Genomic DNA, 13,910 nt, shown 5'->3' on the forward strand with positions numbered 1-13,910 from the left:
TCAGAAGGCGTTTGACACGGTCCCTCACCAAAGATTACTGAAAAAACTCCACAGTCAGGGAATTAGAGGACAGGTCCTCTCGTGGATTGAGAACTGGTTGGAGGCCAGGAAGCAGAGAGTGGGTGTCAATGGGCAATTTTCACAATGGAGAGAGGTAAAAAGCGGTGTGCCCCAAGCATCTGTCCTGGGACCGGTGCTTTTCAACCTCTTCATAAATGACCTGGAGACAGGGTTGAGCAGTGAAGTGGCAAAGTTTGCAGACGACACCAAACTTTTCCGAGTGTTGAAGACCAGAAGTGATTGTGAGGAGCTCCAGAAGGATCTCTCCAGGCTGGCAGAATGGGCAGCAAAATGGCAGATGCGCTTCAATGTCAGTAAGTGTAAAGTCATGCACATTGGGGCAAAAAATCAAAACTTTAGATATAGGCTGATGGGTTCTGAGCTGTCTGTGACAGATCAGGAGAGAGATCTTGGGGTGGTGGTGGACAGGTCGATGAAAGTGTCGACCCAATGTGCAGCAGCAGTGAAGAAGGCCAATTCTATGCTTGGGATCATTAGGAAGGGTATTGAGAACAAAACGGCTAGTATTATAATGCCGTTGTACAAATCGATGGTAAGGCCACACCTGGAGTATTGTGTCCAGTTCTGGTCGCCGCATCTCAAAAAAGACATAGTGGAAATGGAAAAGGTGCAAAAGAGAGCGACTAAGATGATTACGGGGCTGGGGCACCTTCCTTATTAGGAAAGGCTACGGCGTTTGGGCCTCTTCAGCCTAGAAAAGAGACGCCAGAGGGGGGACATGATTGAGACATACAAAATTATGCAGGGGATGGACAAAGTGGATAGGGAGATGCTCTTTACACTCTCACATAATACCAGAACCAGGGGACATCCACTAAAATTGAGTGTTGGGCGGGTTAGGACAGATAAAAGAAAATATTTCTTTACTCAGCGTGTGGTCGGTCTGTGGAACTCCTTGCCACAGGATGTGGTGATGGTGTCTGGCCTGGACGCCTTTAAAAGGGGATTGGACAAGTTTCTGGAGGAAAAATCCATTATGGGGTACAAGCCATGATGTGTATGCGCAACCTCCTGATTTTAGAAATGGGTTATGTCAGAATGCCAGATGCAAGGGAGGGCACCAGGATGAGGTCTCTTGTTACCTGATGTGCTTCCTGGGGCATTTGGTGGGCCGCTGTGAGATACAGGAAGCTGGACTAGATGGGCCTATGGCCTGATCCAGTGGGGCTGTTCTTTTGTTCTTATGTGAATTAAAGCTTCACCCTCAGCGTCCGATTTCAGACAAGTTATCAGAAAAACCAGAACTACCATCTTTAAACAACTTCACTGCTGGGAAAAAGCCACAGTGGCTTTCATTGCACAATGGAAAAAGCTAAAACATCCCTGGTTTTCTCCATGGTTCCCAAAAAGAAAAAAGAACAATTAAAAGAGCAAACCAATGAGACAACCAACTAAAACATTCCCTTAAGAACTACTCAGGCACCACAAATCTTTAGGCTGCAGGTTCCATAGAGGACAACCATTTAGCCTGTGAGAGGTTCAGAAATTCAGGTCCCCAAACTGATCCCTTCAGGGTACTGAGAGATTCCAACAGGATTTGCACCACTGTGTGGACTCTTTAAAACAGAGGAAGGAATTATGCTGTGGTTGAAACTGTATCCATGTCCCAGACATGTGGCATCTTTCTCCTGCATTATTCAAGGCTCGGTTCTTCACCCAAACTCTTGCTATGGCATGGGACACTCACCCTCTTCCCTGTGTGACTTCTTTGATGTTGTTTAAAGGTTCCACTGTGGCTGAAGGTCCTTTCACAGTTGGTGCATTGATATAGTTTCCCACTTGTGCGACTATTTTGATTACATTTTGATGACATTTAAGGCCTCTTCTCTGCCTGAAGCTCGTACCACACATGAAACATTTCTAAGGTTTGACTCCTTTGTGGATTCTTTGATGTACAGTAAGGTTTCCTTTCTAGTAAAAGCTCTTTCCACACTCAGAGCATTCATAGGGTTTTTCTCCTGTATGGATTCTTAGATGTCTCTTAAAAGTGGAACTTTGAGCAAAGCTACTGCTACAGTGGGGGCATTTGTATGGCTTCTCTCCTGTGTGTATTCTTCGATGTCTCCTAAAAGCGGAACCTTGAGCAAAGCTGCTGCTACAGTGGGGGCATTTGTATGGCTTCTCTCCTGTGTGTGTTCTTTCATGCACTCTGAGGGCATAACTCCGAGCAAATGTCTTTCCACACTCCCAACATAGGTATAGTTTTCCCCCTGTGCTGGATGTTACACATGCAGAAGTGCTGCTCTGACTGGAGCTCTCCTCAAGCAACAAGGCTTTGTTGAGTTTTCCCTCTGTGGGGATGCTACCAGGAGCACCAGGACGCTCATTCCCCTTCTCTTCTGTCTGTTTCTCCTGTTCCTGGAAGGCTCCTCCCAGGCAAGGAATCAATTTCTCCATCTTCTCATCTGTGGGGTTTCCCTTTTGCCCCCATGGGCATTCCCAACCCCAAAGGGCATCTTCTGCATCTCTGTCCAACAACATCCCCGGTGGGTCCCTCTCATTTTCCCAGTCCAGCAACCACCCTTCAGGAAGAAGGAGAGAAACTTGGTAAGAGTCCAGGGGAAAACCAAGCCCTTCAGAGTTATGCACGTGGATTTCATTCCCTTTCTCCCAATCTATGGTCTCCCCCAGCTCAGGCAGCCCTAACTTAACAAACACCCCACATGGTGATGCAGCAGCATGGGCTCAGCTTCTGCTGTATCATGAGGAGGATTTTTGGCCACTGGAGACCTCCTTGCAGTACAGAAACATTTGTTCCCTTTCTCCAAGGTCACCCCTGGAAGCTGCAATGGGTCAACATGAAGCTGCATCAGTTAGAGTGCTGCCAAAAGCCCACATTGACCCAGGAAGGTGGAGCAGGTCCAGGATGAGACCAGTATTTGGTCTGTGCCACCATTGCCAAATCTACTCCTTTCCCAGGCCTGATCAGCCCTCCTCCCCATCCCGATCACAGCTCCTCTCCATGGCAAAAATAGAAGCATGGAGGATTCAGAATGGAAGAGAGATAAGGAGACAGCTGCAAGTGGAGAAGCCCCTTCCGTGCTATGGGTCTTGCTGCCCACTTAAGAGCACAGCACGTGTCTCTGGTGGCAGCAGAGAAGTGTGGCCTGCCAGAGCAAAGGGGGAAAGAGCCCTGCTCTGGAGAGGTGCTGAGCTCCCTTGTTGGAGAAGCAAAAACAGAGCCAGTGTTGGCCCAGAAGGGGGATCCAAACTTGGACAATAAAAGGCACCTCTGTTCTTACCCAAGAGGCTCAGCTCATCATCCTCTTCCTGCATGAAGCTAGTTGGAGCCTTCTGGACTCCTGAGGAGGAACTCTCAGCTGCCACCTGCAAGAGCAGAGAGGGGGGCTGTTCCAGGATATAGTAAAACATCTTAGTGGGGGGGGGGGCTTGCAGGGGGAGGGCTACATGAAGAAGACAATTCTACCCCTGCCTACTTACTGGCCCTGCTTTGGCCCATAGTCCTGGACCACGAGACTCAGAACCAAATAGTGAACATTCTCCTTGTATGTGTATTTTTATCCAACCTTCTTCCCTTTCATAGTCAGCACTCAAGGCAGCCAACACTAACTAGGCGCAACACCAGCACATCGCAAATATCCACAGGAATGTGCAGCCCCAACACACCAGTACAAAGAAGAGTCTCCCGAGAAAGGAGCGAGGCAGAGTCTCCTCAGGAGGCTGTTCCCAATCCTGGGCTGGCCTCAGGGGAAACCCGTTACCACATCCCAGTTGGATGCAGGTTGGATGATGGTGGGGCGCAGAAGAATCTCTGTCCAGAGGTTAACCCCCAGGCAGGTTCAGTGGAAGCAGGACTCAGGCACTCAGTCCCCACATGAGCAAGGCTGCAGAGGTCGGCCAGCACAAGGGCAGCATCACCCATTTGGAACTGGGCACTTGGACCACTTGCCAGAGGATTAACATTTGGATCGAAATGCCACCTGCTGCCACCTCAGGTCTACCAAATCCCAACCAAACCCTTACCGTGATTCTCATGGGCTGACGTGAAACTTGATCCTGTATCTCACAGGAGCCCACTAAATACCCCAGGGAGCACACCTGATAACAAGAGACCTGCATCCTGGTGCCCCCCCCCCCCCCCGCATCTGGCATTCAGACATAGCCCATTTCTAAGATCAGGAGGTTGCACATACACATCATGGCTTGTAACCCATAATGGATTTTTCCTCCAGAAACTTGTCCAATCCCCTTTTCAAGGCATCCAGGCCAGATGCCATCACCACATCCTGCGGCATGGAGTTCCACAGACATACAACCCCTCCCAAACAGACTAGCAAGCACAGTGGAATTGCTGTCCAGTCTAAACTCTCAAGGAACCCCTCATAGGCTGCTTTGAAGTCATGTCACTCCAATTCAAAGAATAAACACAGTGCAGATTTTTCCACCTCACTTCTTCGGCTCTCAGGTGGAGCCCACAGCAAGGCCATTATGTGCTTTGAACATAGAAACAACCTTCTCCTTCTTCCTCTTGCTTTGTCCAAGGTGAGAAAAAGGAGCTTCTTCATCTGCCTGCCTTGCTAGTCTCCTCTTTGGAGGTACAAAGTCTTTCCTTTCACTCACCCAAATCCCCACCAAGCAAACACCAGCAGAGTGACCAGGATCCAGCCACACACTGAAGGAGGAAAGGGCAGAGTTAAGCCAGTGCCTTTTATCAGTGCACAACCTCCTCCTCTTAACAGAGTAGCAGAAGCCAGCTGTTTGTCATTTGGGATTTGCAAGGCATCCTGGAAATTGTAGTTCACTTGAAAAAGACATGGAGAAGCCCAACAGCCACAAGTCAAGGAACCCAAGAGCTCTCATAAGTTGAGAGACTTATAGACCCCATCTGGTAGAGGGCTACACAAGAGATAGAGGTGGTGATGGAGTTTGTAGAGCTCAAAGTCCTGTCCTGACTCAGCATGGATCGCTTGTACCAGGAAACAAGCCAGAAGACCACCATCCTGCTGACCTGACAGACAGGTGCTGCAAGGACATGTGGATCAGATGTGGGAGTAAGCACCCGGTCCACCCTCTCCTTCTGAATGTGCTGAGGACATTCCAGCAGTGGTGCTTGATGAGAAGCCAGGCAAAGTTCCTCTTACCCAGAGTCACCGCTGGGAAACCTGGTGTTGCTCTGTCTGTATGTAAGGGTTGTGTGAGCTCAGGCCAGGCCCAGGGTGAGGCAGCCCCCCAAAACTCTCCTCCTCTTTTTTGTACTCATGCTTGAAGTGGTGCACACCTGCCACTGCTGCCACCTTGCCTCCCCAGCCTTTATTGAAGGTGAAGCAGTGCAACCCCCCAGTGGCCCCCTCCTGCTTCTCTGGCATCTTCTTCTTCCATGCATGGCATGCTAGGAGCAGAAGGCTCTTTCACTCCCAGCCAGGAGACAGCTAGGTAGAGCGGGATGGGTGGGGGCCATTAAGTATTGCAAGGATCTGCAATGTGCTATGTAAGCAGTCCCTCCCACTTGCCTGTGCAGCCATTCTGGGCTGAAGTTGACATCACTGCCCAGAATGGATCAGATGGTAAGTGGGAGGGGTGCTTTCAAAGGTGCATTTTGGCTCCTGCAATACTTGCCATGCCCCCCATAGCTATGAGACTGGGCCAGGGGCACAGAAGATGCAGCACCCTTCTCTGTTCTCCTCCAGCCTTGCCACCTCCTCACTGAGGCACTATATGAACAGCTTATGTTCTCCAATCTCCCTCTTCCTGTCTCCCAGCAAGCAAGAAGCATCTCAGAGGGCACAATGAAGTGGCTGGGGAGGTGGTGGGCTGGTGCAGGCCTTTAGCCAATTTCAAAACCCCCACACTGCGATTTAAAGCAGCTACTCACCAGGCTCCATGGCTGGGCTGGCCCTACCTGAGCTGGGGTGGGAAGAAGGAACAAAGCCTGTTGGTTCTCCAGGCTTTCTGCTGAAGGCTGGTAGGATCAGTGCATAGGGCTGCACGCTGGGTGGGTCGGTGGTCTGACGTGTTTAGGCAGCTTCATTGGTTGCTATAAACACTTGTGCACAGGGAAGCTCTTGAGTTGGGGCTTCAGGTGTTACCAAAATGACAAGTAGGAAGTGAAACAGCAGTACAGGGCCAAGGTCAGTGGTGACATACACAGCGGTCTTGGAATCAGGTCACGCGGCTCCAGCCTTGTTGGGGAATGTGAGCCCCCTCCAGCAGCATGGTGTGCCTTGACAATGTTAGTGCCTTGTCACTGTACTTTGAAAAAAATGCAAAAATTGCTGGGCTGCAGTACTGGGAACCTACTGCTCTCTTCCAACCCAGGAAGCAGGGCAGGACCAGCAGCATGGAGGTGAGTGGACAGAGGGCAGCCCCTCCAACACATCTCTTCCTCTGCAGTGTCTGTTGGTCTCTGATTCTGGTTCTCCACAGCCCCTCTTATGGATTCCCTGGCATGGAATCAGGCCTGGTTTCACCACTATCTGAGCATTGATCTGTGAGAAGCTGCGATCCATTCACAGCTGTGACTGGGCTGCATCTGGGCAAAGTTCAGGGTCTTGAATTTCTCTTCTGTGTTTGGATGAAGAGCTGCATTTCCTGACACTCTTTGCCCACTCCAAACATCAACAGATTTATTGGTGCCTGTTTAAGACTTCTCTCTGGTGTGAGTTCTCTGCAAAAGTAAAACATGTCACTGTGATGCAGGTAGTATTTGCTTGTATTGAAAGCCTTTCATTAGCCAAAGACACATTGCTGATGCATTGATATATACTAAAATAAAATTTATTTACTTGACATAAAAGCAAGAGAAATGATGTGCAAGTCAAATACAGTGATGCCATTGGAACATTAGTTTCTTACAATATTCATTACTTTGAAAAAGCAAAGTACAGAAGATTTGAATTACTGAATCTACCTAGTAGAGCTGAATTCTCCCAGCTTTCTGAGAGTTGAATCTCCTTAGAATCAGGGGTGGATCCAGTGTATGGGGGGGGGGGCAGACCATGAGCACTACCTTCAGAGCCCAGGTCAACCAGGTGGGTAGATCTGGGCTCCTGCCTGGACTTGGAGTCCAGGGCTACCAGCTGTGTAGACTTGGGGTCCTGCTTGTGCTTATCACTTCTGTGGACATTTGCTGAGCGGGTAGACTTGGGTTCCCAATTGAGCTTATAGCCTACATAAGAACATACAAAGAGTCCCACTGGATCAAGCCAAAGGCCCATGCTCCCCCCTGGTTTTGGGAACAGCATAGAAACCTGGCTGCAGGGCGATTCTTGGCCATGCTCCCCTGACTGATTGTGGAAGAGGCAAACCCCTCTAGAGAGACATCTGAGACCCAAGTCCAGCCACTGCCTCTACAGCTGGGAGGAATTAACAGGAATTAATCCTGTTGCAGGATGTGCAGAGGGATGGGAAGCCCAATGGCAGGAGTTGCTGGAGAGAGTGAGTTCCCAGGAGATGCTGGAGGAGGCTGCATTTTGTCCTGAGGCTGAGGTCTACTTGGTCTCCTTTGAGCAAGGCACAAAAATCCCCTGGGTCCCAAGAAAGAATGGACCAAGCAATGGCCATGATTCAGGCCAGTGTCTCCTCCAGTCACCCTCCAGAGATCACAGTGCCTCACACCCACAGCTGTGACTGGGCTGCATCTGGCAAAGCCCAATGTCTCAAATTTCTCTTCTGTGTTTAGAACGAGGAGCTGCATCTACTGACACTCTTTCCACACTCCAAACACCAACAGATGCTTCCGCCTGGTTTTGGGAACAGCATCGGGGTCTGGCTGCAGAGCGATTCTTGGCCATGCTACCCTGACTGCCGTCCTTGTTGGGGCAGAAAATGGGGTTGCTTCTTGCCCCTCAAGCAGCAGGACAACTATAGGGCCCATGCTCGCCCCAGGTTTTGGGAACAGCATAGGAGCCTGGCTGCTGAGAGCTCAAGCCCTTTACTGCCAAAACTGCACCACAGCAGGGGGCTGTGTTTTTCCCGCCAAAACTGCGCCACGGCAGGGGGCTGTGTTTTTCCCGCCAAAACTGCGCCACGGCAGGGGGCTGTGTTTTTTCCGCCAAAACTGCGCCACGGCAGGGGGCTGTGTTTTTCCCGCCAAAACTGCGCCACGGCAGGGGGCTGTGTTTTTCCCACCAAAACTGCGCCAAGGCAGGGGGCTGCTGCCCAGAAGCTGTGTGGAGAAGGCACATCCACTCTCCTGATCCCTGCTCAACTGCGGTGCTGCCAAGACAAGACTGTTCCCTGCGAAGCACCACACGGCAGGGGAGGAGCTGCCAGACCCTGTGAGGGCCATCGGTGGCTGCACAGCCCTTCAGAAGCCAGCTGAGGCGTGTGTGGATTCAGTCAGGGGGTGATCGTGGAAGAGGAAGCCCCTCTAGGGAGGCGTCTGAGACCCAAGTCCAGCCTCTGCCTCTACAGCTGGGAGGAATTAACGGCCATGATTCAGGCCAGTGTCTCCTCCAGCTCGGCCACAGCCATGGTCACCCTCCAGAGATCGCCGGCCCAATGCGGTTTCGATCCCTCCTGAGCCTGAGCCAGCTGTTGAGCTTCCTCCCAAGTACTAATTCCCTCAATGTGGGGGGGGGGGATTTTTCCTCAGCAGCTGCTACTGCGGTTAGAGGACTGTTCAGCTGCTGCCTGGCACATCCCTCTCAGCATCTCAGCTGAGGGGTTTTCAGCCTGTGCCATCAGGGTGGAGGCTGCACTCCTGAGAAGGCACAAGGCTGCCAGCTGAGTCGTCCCTGATGAGGTCACACATCCCGCTGGGACTGTTACCCTTCTCGTCTCAAGCAGCGAGGCGGAGGGTTTGGGAGCCTGCAGACCTCCTGTCGACCCTGCTCTGTGCCTGGCACGCTGAGGGGCAGGCAGGCTTGAAAGCAATCTGGCCCCAGCCTGCCCCACGCTCCAAGCCTCGCCCTTCTCTACAGCGCTTGCTGAGGGGAGCCTCACGGACTCCATTTTGTGAGTGCCTCAAGGACTTCCATTTTGTGAGTGCCTCAAGGACTCCATTTTGTGAGTGCCTCACGGACTCCATTTTGTGAGTGCCTCAAGGACTCCATTTTGTGAGTGCCTCAAGGACTCCATTTTGTGAGTCCTGGTTCCCTCAGGGCTTCCAGGGACGCGACAACATGCCTGAAGTCTCCGCTTTAGTGTACGCAGGGCCAAGTGCCCTTTCCCTAGAGCATCAGGGAAAGCCTGATGCCGCTTCCCTCAGGAACTTTCTAACCTGACCTGCCTGCCTGAGAGAGAGGAGCCTCCCAGATGTCAAGGACTGACCCTGCCCTGGAGACCACCGAGAAGGGGCATTCACAGGCAAGCTCAAATCTCCTCTTTTATATGGTTTCTCTCCTGTGTGGATTCTCTGATGCTAAGTAAGGTCTTTCCACACAAAGCATTTATAAGGCTTCTCCTCTTCACGGAGTGTTCCACCTTCTGTAAGATTTTTGATTTCACCGAGGCTTTCCCCAAACTTAAAGCATTGATTTGGTTTTTCCCCCTGTATGGATTCTCAAGTGAGCACTGAGGCACTGCTTGCTCCTCTTCTCTGCTTGCTTCACTTGCTGGCTTGGGAGTTCCAGGAAGTCGCCAACTTGATAAGGATTGGCTTGATCCCTCCTCTGGGTTCCCTTGATTCCAAAAGTTCTCCTTCAGCGATTCATGTTCGGTTTTTTCTGATATCCCACATGGATCACCCTCGTTTTCACTCTCCTACTCATCATCTGCTGGAACAGAGAGAAAATCAGTAAGAGCTCAAGAGAGAAACACTGATCCCCTATTCCTCCATGGGGTAAGAATATGAGCCCCACTGAATCAGGCCAAAGGCCCAGCTAGTCCAGCTTCCTGTATCCTACAGTGACCCACCAGATGCTTCAGGTGGCACAAGAGACAACAAGAGACCTGTATCCAGTTGCCACTCCCTTGCATCTGCCATTCAGATACAGCCCTACTTCTAAAACCAGGAGGTTGCACATACCCATCATGGCTTGAAACCTGTGATGGAATTTTTCTTATCTGTAAGGAGTGGTCCTTTGCACCGCTGCCGCACCTCCCCCCCCCCCCCACACACATGATTTCTGTTCAAAGTCAGCTCTGGAATACTTTGGAGTTAGTCTGGGCCTTGGTGCTCATTGTCCTACATTTTCCTTAACAACTAATTCAGCCAAGCTACCCGAAAAGCCTGCACTATGCAATCTTTGTGCAGCTTCACTTCTGTGAGTGCCTCAATGGTTGTAACTGCACAGTGGAAAAAGCTAAAATATCCCTGGTTTTCTTCATGGTTCCCTAAAAAGAATAAAAACAGAATTAAGGTACACAAGCCGATGAAACAATCCACTAAAACATTCCAGTACAAACTACCCAGCACCACAAACAATTAGGCTGCGAGTTCCATCCAGGACAACCATTTAGCCTGTGCAGCTACCTTGAGAGGTTCAGAAATGGAGGTCCCCAGATTGATCAGGGTACTGGGAGATTCAGACGGGATTTGCACCACTGGGTGGGTTCTTTAAAATAGAGGAAGGAAATGCTGTGCTGTGGTTGAAACTGCATCCATGTCCCAGACAGTCACGTGGCATCTTCTCTAGCATTATTCAAGGCTCAATTCCTCACCCAAGCTCTTACTACAGCATGGGACACTCTCCCCCTGCTCAGTGGGACTTCTTTCATGTAGTTCAAGGCTTCCACTGCAGCTGAAGGTCCTTCCACACTTGGAGCATTTATATAGTTTTTCACGTGTGTGAATATTTTGATGAGGTTTAAGGCTTTTACTCTGCCTGAAGCTCTTTCCACACTCTGTACCCTTATAAGGTTTCTCTCCTGTGTGAATCTTCTGATGTGTTGCAAAAGTTGCAATGTGCCTGAAGATCTTATCACACATAGAACATTTATAAGGATAGTCTCCTGTGTGGATTCTTTGATGTACAGTAAGGTGAGTTTTCTGTCTGAAGCTCTTATGACACACAGAACATTGAAAAGGTTTGTCTCCTTTGTGGATTCGTTGATGTACAATAAGGTGTATTTTCTGTCTAAAGGTCTTGTCACAGTCAGGGCATTCATAGGGTTTCTTTTCTCTGTGAATGTTTTCATGTATTTTAAGGTTGCCTTTGGAGGTGAAGCTCTTATCACAAACAGAACATTTATAGGAATTGTCTCCTGTGTGGATTCTTTGACGTGCCCTAAGGTGTGTTTTCCGGGTAAAGCTCTTTCCACAGTCCGTACATGAATAAGTTTTCTCTCCTGTGTGAGAGTTTTGATGACTTACAAGGGCGTGTTTGTGCCTGAAGGTCTTTCCACACTCAGAACAATTATATGGTTTGTCTCCTGTATGGATTCTTAGATGTCTCCTAAAAGTTGAGCCATCAGCAAAGCTGCTGCTATAGTGAGGGCATTTGTATGGCTTCTCTCCTGTGTGTGTTCTTTGATGCGCTCTGAGGACATCACTCCAAGCAAAGGTCTTTCCACACTCTGAACATATGTGCGGTCTTTCCCCTTTGTGGGGAGTTACACATGCAGATGTGCTGCTCTGACTGGAGCTCTCCTCAAGCAACAAGGCTTTGTTGAGCTTTCCCTCTGTGGGGATGCTTCCAGGACACACATTCCCCCTCTCTTCTATCTGTTTCTCTTGTTCCTGGAGGGCTCCTCTCAGACAAGGAATCGATTTCTCCATCTTTTCACCCCTGGGATTTCCCTCTTGCCTCGTTGGGCTTTCCAAACCCCGAAGGGTCTCTTCTTCTCTTTCCAAGAACATCCCAGGTGGGTGCCTCTCATTTTTGCAGTCCATCCTATACCCTGCAGGAAAGACACTTGGTAAGAATCCAAGGGGAAACACAGTCCCTCCAGAGTTATGCACATGGATTTCATTCCCTTTGTCCCAACCCGTATCCTCCCCCACCTCAGGCCGCCCAATTCTAAATAATTCCCATTTGACAATGCTGCAGATTGGGGTCAGCTTTTATTATATCCAGCGGGGCATTTTTCACCACTGGAGGCCTCCTAGGGGTAAGGAAACATTTTTCCCTTGCCCCACACTCACCCCTAGCAGGTGCCATGGGTCACCATGGACCTCTACCAGTTAAAATTCATGTTGACCCTAGAAGGTGAACCAAGTCCAGGAAGATCATCCAGATTCAGAGTATGCCACTGTTGCTGAATCTACACCACTCCCAGGCCTTATCTGTCCTTCTCCCCACCTCCATCACCACTCTGTTCCATGGCAAAAGAGAGGTATGGAGGATGCAGAATGGCAGCGAGATCAGAAGTCAGCTGCTAGTGGAGACATCCTTTCCACACTGTGGGTCACACTACCCACTGATGCACCCAGAAGCTGTCTCAGGTGGCAGCAGTACCCAGAGAAGGGGTGCCTGCCAGAGAAAAGGGTCAAGAAGCCCTGCTCTGGAGATGCTTGAAAGGTGCTGAGCTCCTTGAAGGGAGAAGCAAAAACAGAGCCGAGGTTGGCCCAGAAGGGGTGTTCAAAACTTGGACAAAAAAAGGCACCTCCCTCCTTACCCAAGAGGCTCCGCTCCCCTTCTTCCTGTCTGAGGTCAGATGGATTCTTCTGGACTGCAAATGAAGAACTCTCAGTTGCCACCTGCTGGGGCAGATGAGGGACTATTTCAGGGTAGAGGTCTTGGGGTGGGGGGCTTGTAGGGGAAGGGCTACATGGAAGAGGACAATTCAACCCCTGCCTACTTACTGGCCCTAGTTTCACCCGTAGTCATCGGTCACAAGACTCACAATCCGAAACTCAGAATTGATTGACTGAATAATGGATCTTCTCCCTGAATGTGTATTTTTATCCAACATTGTTCCATTTCATAGTCAGCACTCAAGGCAGCCAACACAAACAAGGCAACACCAGCACATTGCAAATATCCACAGGAATTCGCAGCCCCACCGTTGTTGGCAACTTTCAGTCCCGAAAGACTATGGTATTGCGCTCTGAAAGGTGGTTCTGGAACAGCGCCTAGTGTGGCTGAAAAGGCCGATTCGGGAGTGACAATCCCTTCCACACTGGGAGCAAGCGCAGTCTGTCCCTGGTCAGTCTCCCTGGCTATGGGCCTTCCTTCTTTGCCTCTTAGCCTCAGACTGTTGGCAAAGTGTCTCTTCAGACTGGGAAAGGCCATGCTGCACAGCCTGCCTCCAAGCCGGCCGCTCAGAGGCCAGGGTTTTCAACCTGTGGCTTTGCGGTCAGAAATACCCTGCTGGAATCCATCATCCCACCTACTGTGGGAAGTGAAGGAATTTTGTCCCTGCAGCTCCAGTCATCAGCAGGACCTGTCACACTCATCAGTGCTTATGCACCGACTCTGTCATCCCCAGCAGAAGCCAAAGACAAATTCTACGATGACCTGGCCACCACTATCAAGAAGATCCCTGTAAAAGAGCTATTGTTGATCCTTGGCGATTTCAATGCTAGAGTTGGTGCTGATCACAGTTCATGGCCCACTTGCTTAGGTCAGTTCGGCACTGGGAAGATGAATGAAAATGGCCAACGCCTGCTAGAGTTTTGCTGTCATCACGGTCTCTGTGTCAGCAACACGTTCTTCAACACAAAGCTCCAACATAGAGTCTCTTGGAGACACCCAAGATCAAAGCACTGGCACCAGCTCGACCTGATTCTCTCCAGACGCTCCAGCCTTCCCAGCATCAAGATCACACACAGTTATCATGGTGCTGCCTGCGACACTGACCACTCCCTGGTGTGCAGCAGAGTGAAACTGCAAGCAAAGCGACTGTATCACACGAAAAAGGAAGGAAGACCTCGCATTGATACCAGCAAGATCCGGAATCAGAGGAAAGTGGAGGAATTTGCACGAGCACTTGAGGAATCTCTTCCAGGCCCGGCCGATGCAAACGCATCCAACAGATGGGAACAT

At 50.3% G+C, this 13,910-nt stretch overlaps 1 pseudogene; it reads right to left on the reverse strand.

Moving 5' to 3' along the window:
• Positions 1–1,992: 1,992 nt before the first annotated feature.
• LOC136639163 (zinc finger protein 585A-like) overlaps positions 1,993–13,910 on the reverse strand; it is a 66,842-nt pseudogene continuing 54,924 nt past the window's right edge.

This window comes from Tiliqua scincoides, chromosome 2 (genome assembly GCF_035046505.1).
Source record: "Tiliqua scincoides isolate rTilSci1 chromosome 2, rTilSci1.hap2, whole genome shotgun sequence".
Classification (NCBI taxonomy): Eukaryota; Metazoa; Chordata; class Lepidosauria; order Squamata; family Scincidae; genus Tiliqua; species Tiliqua scincoides.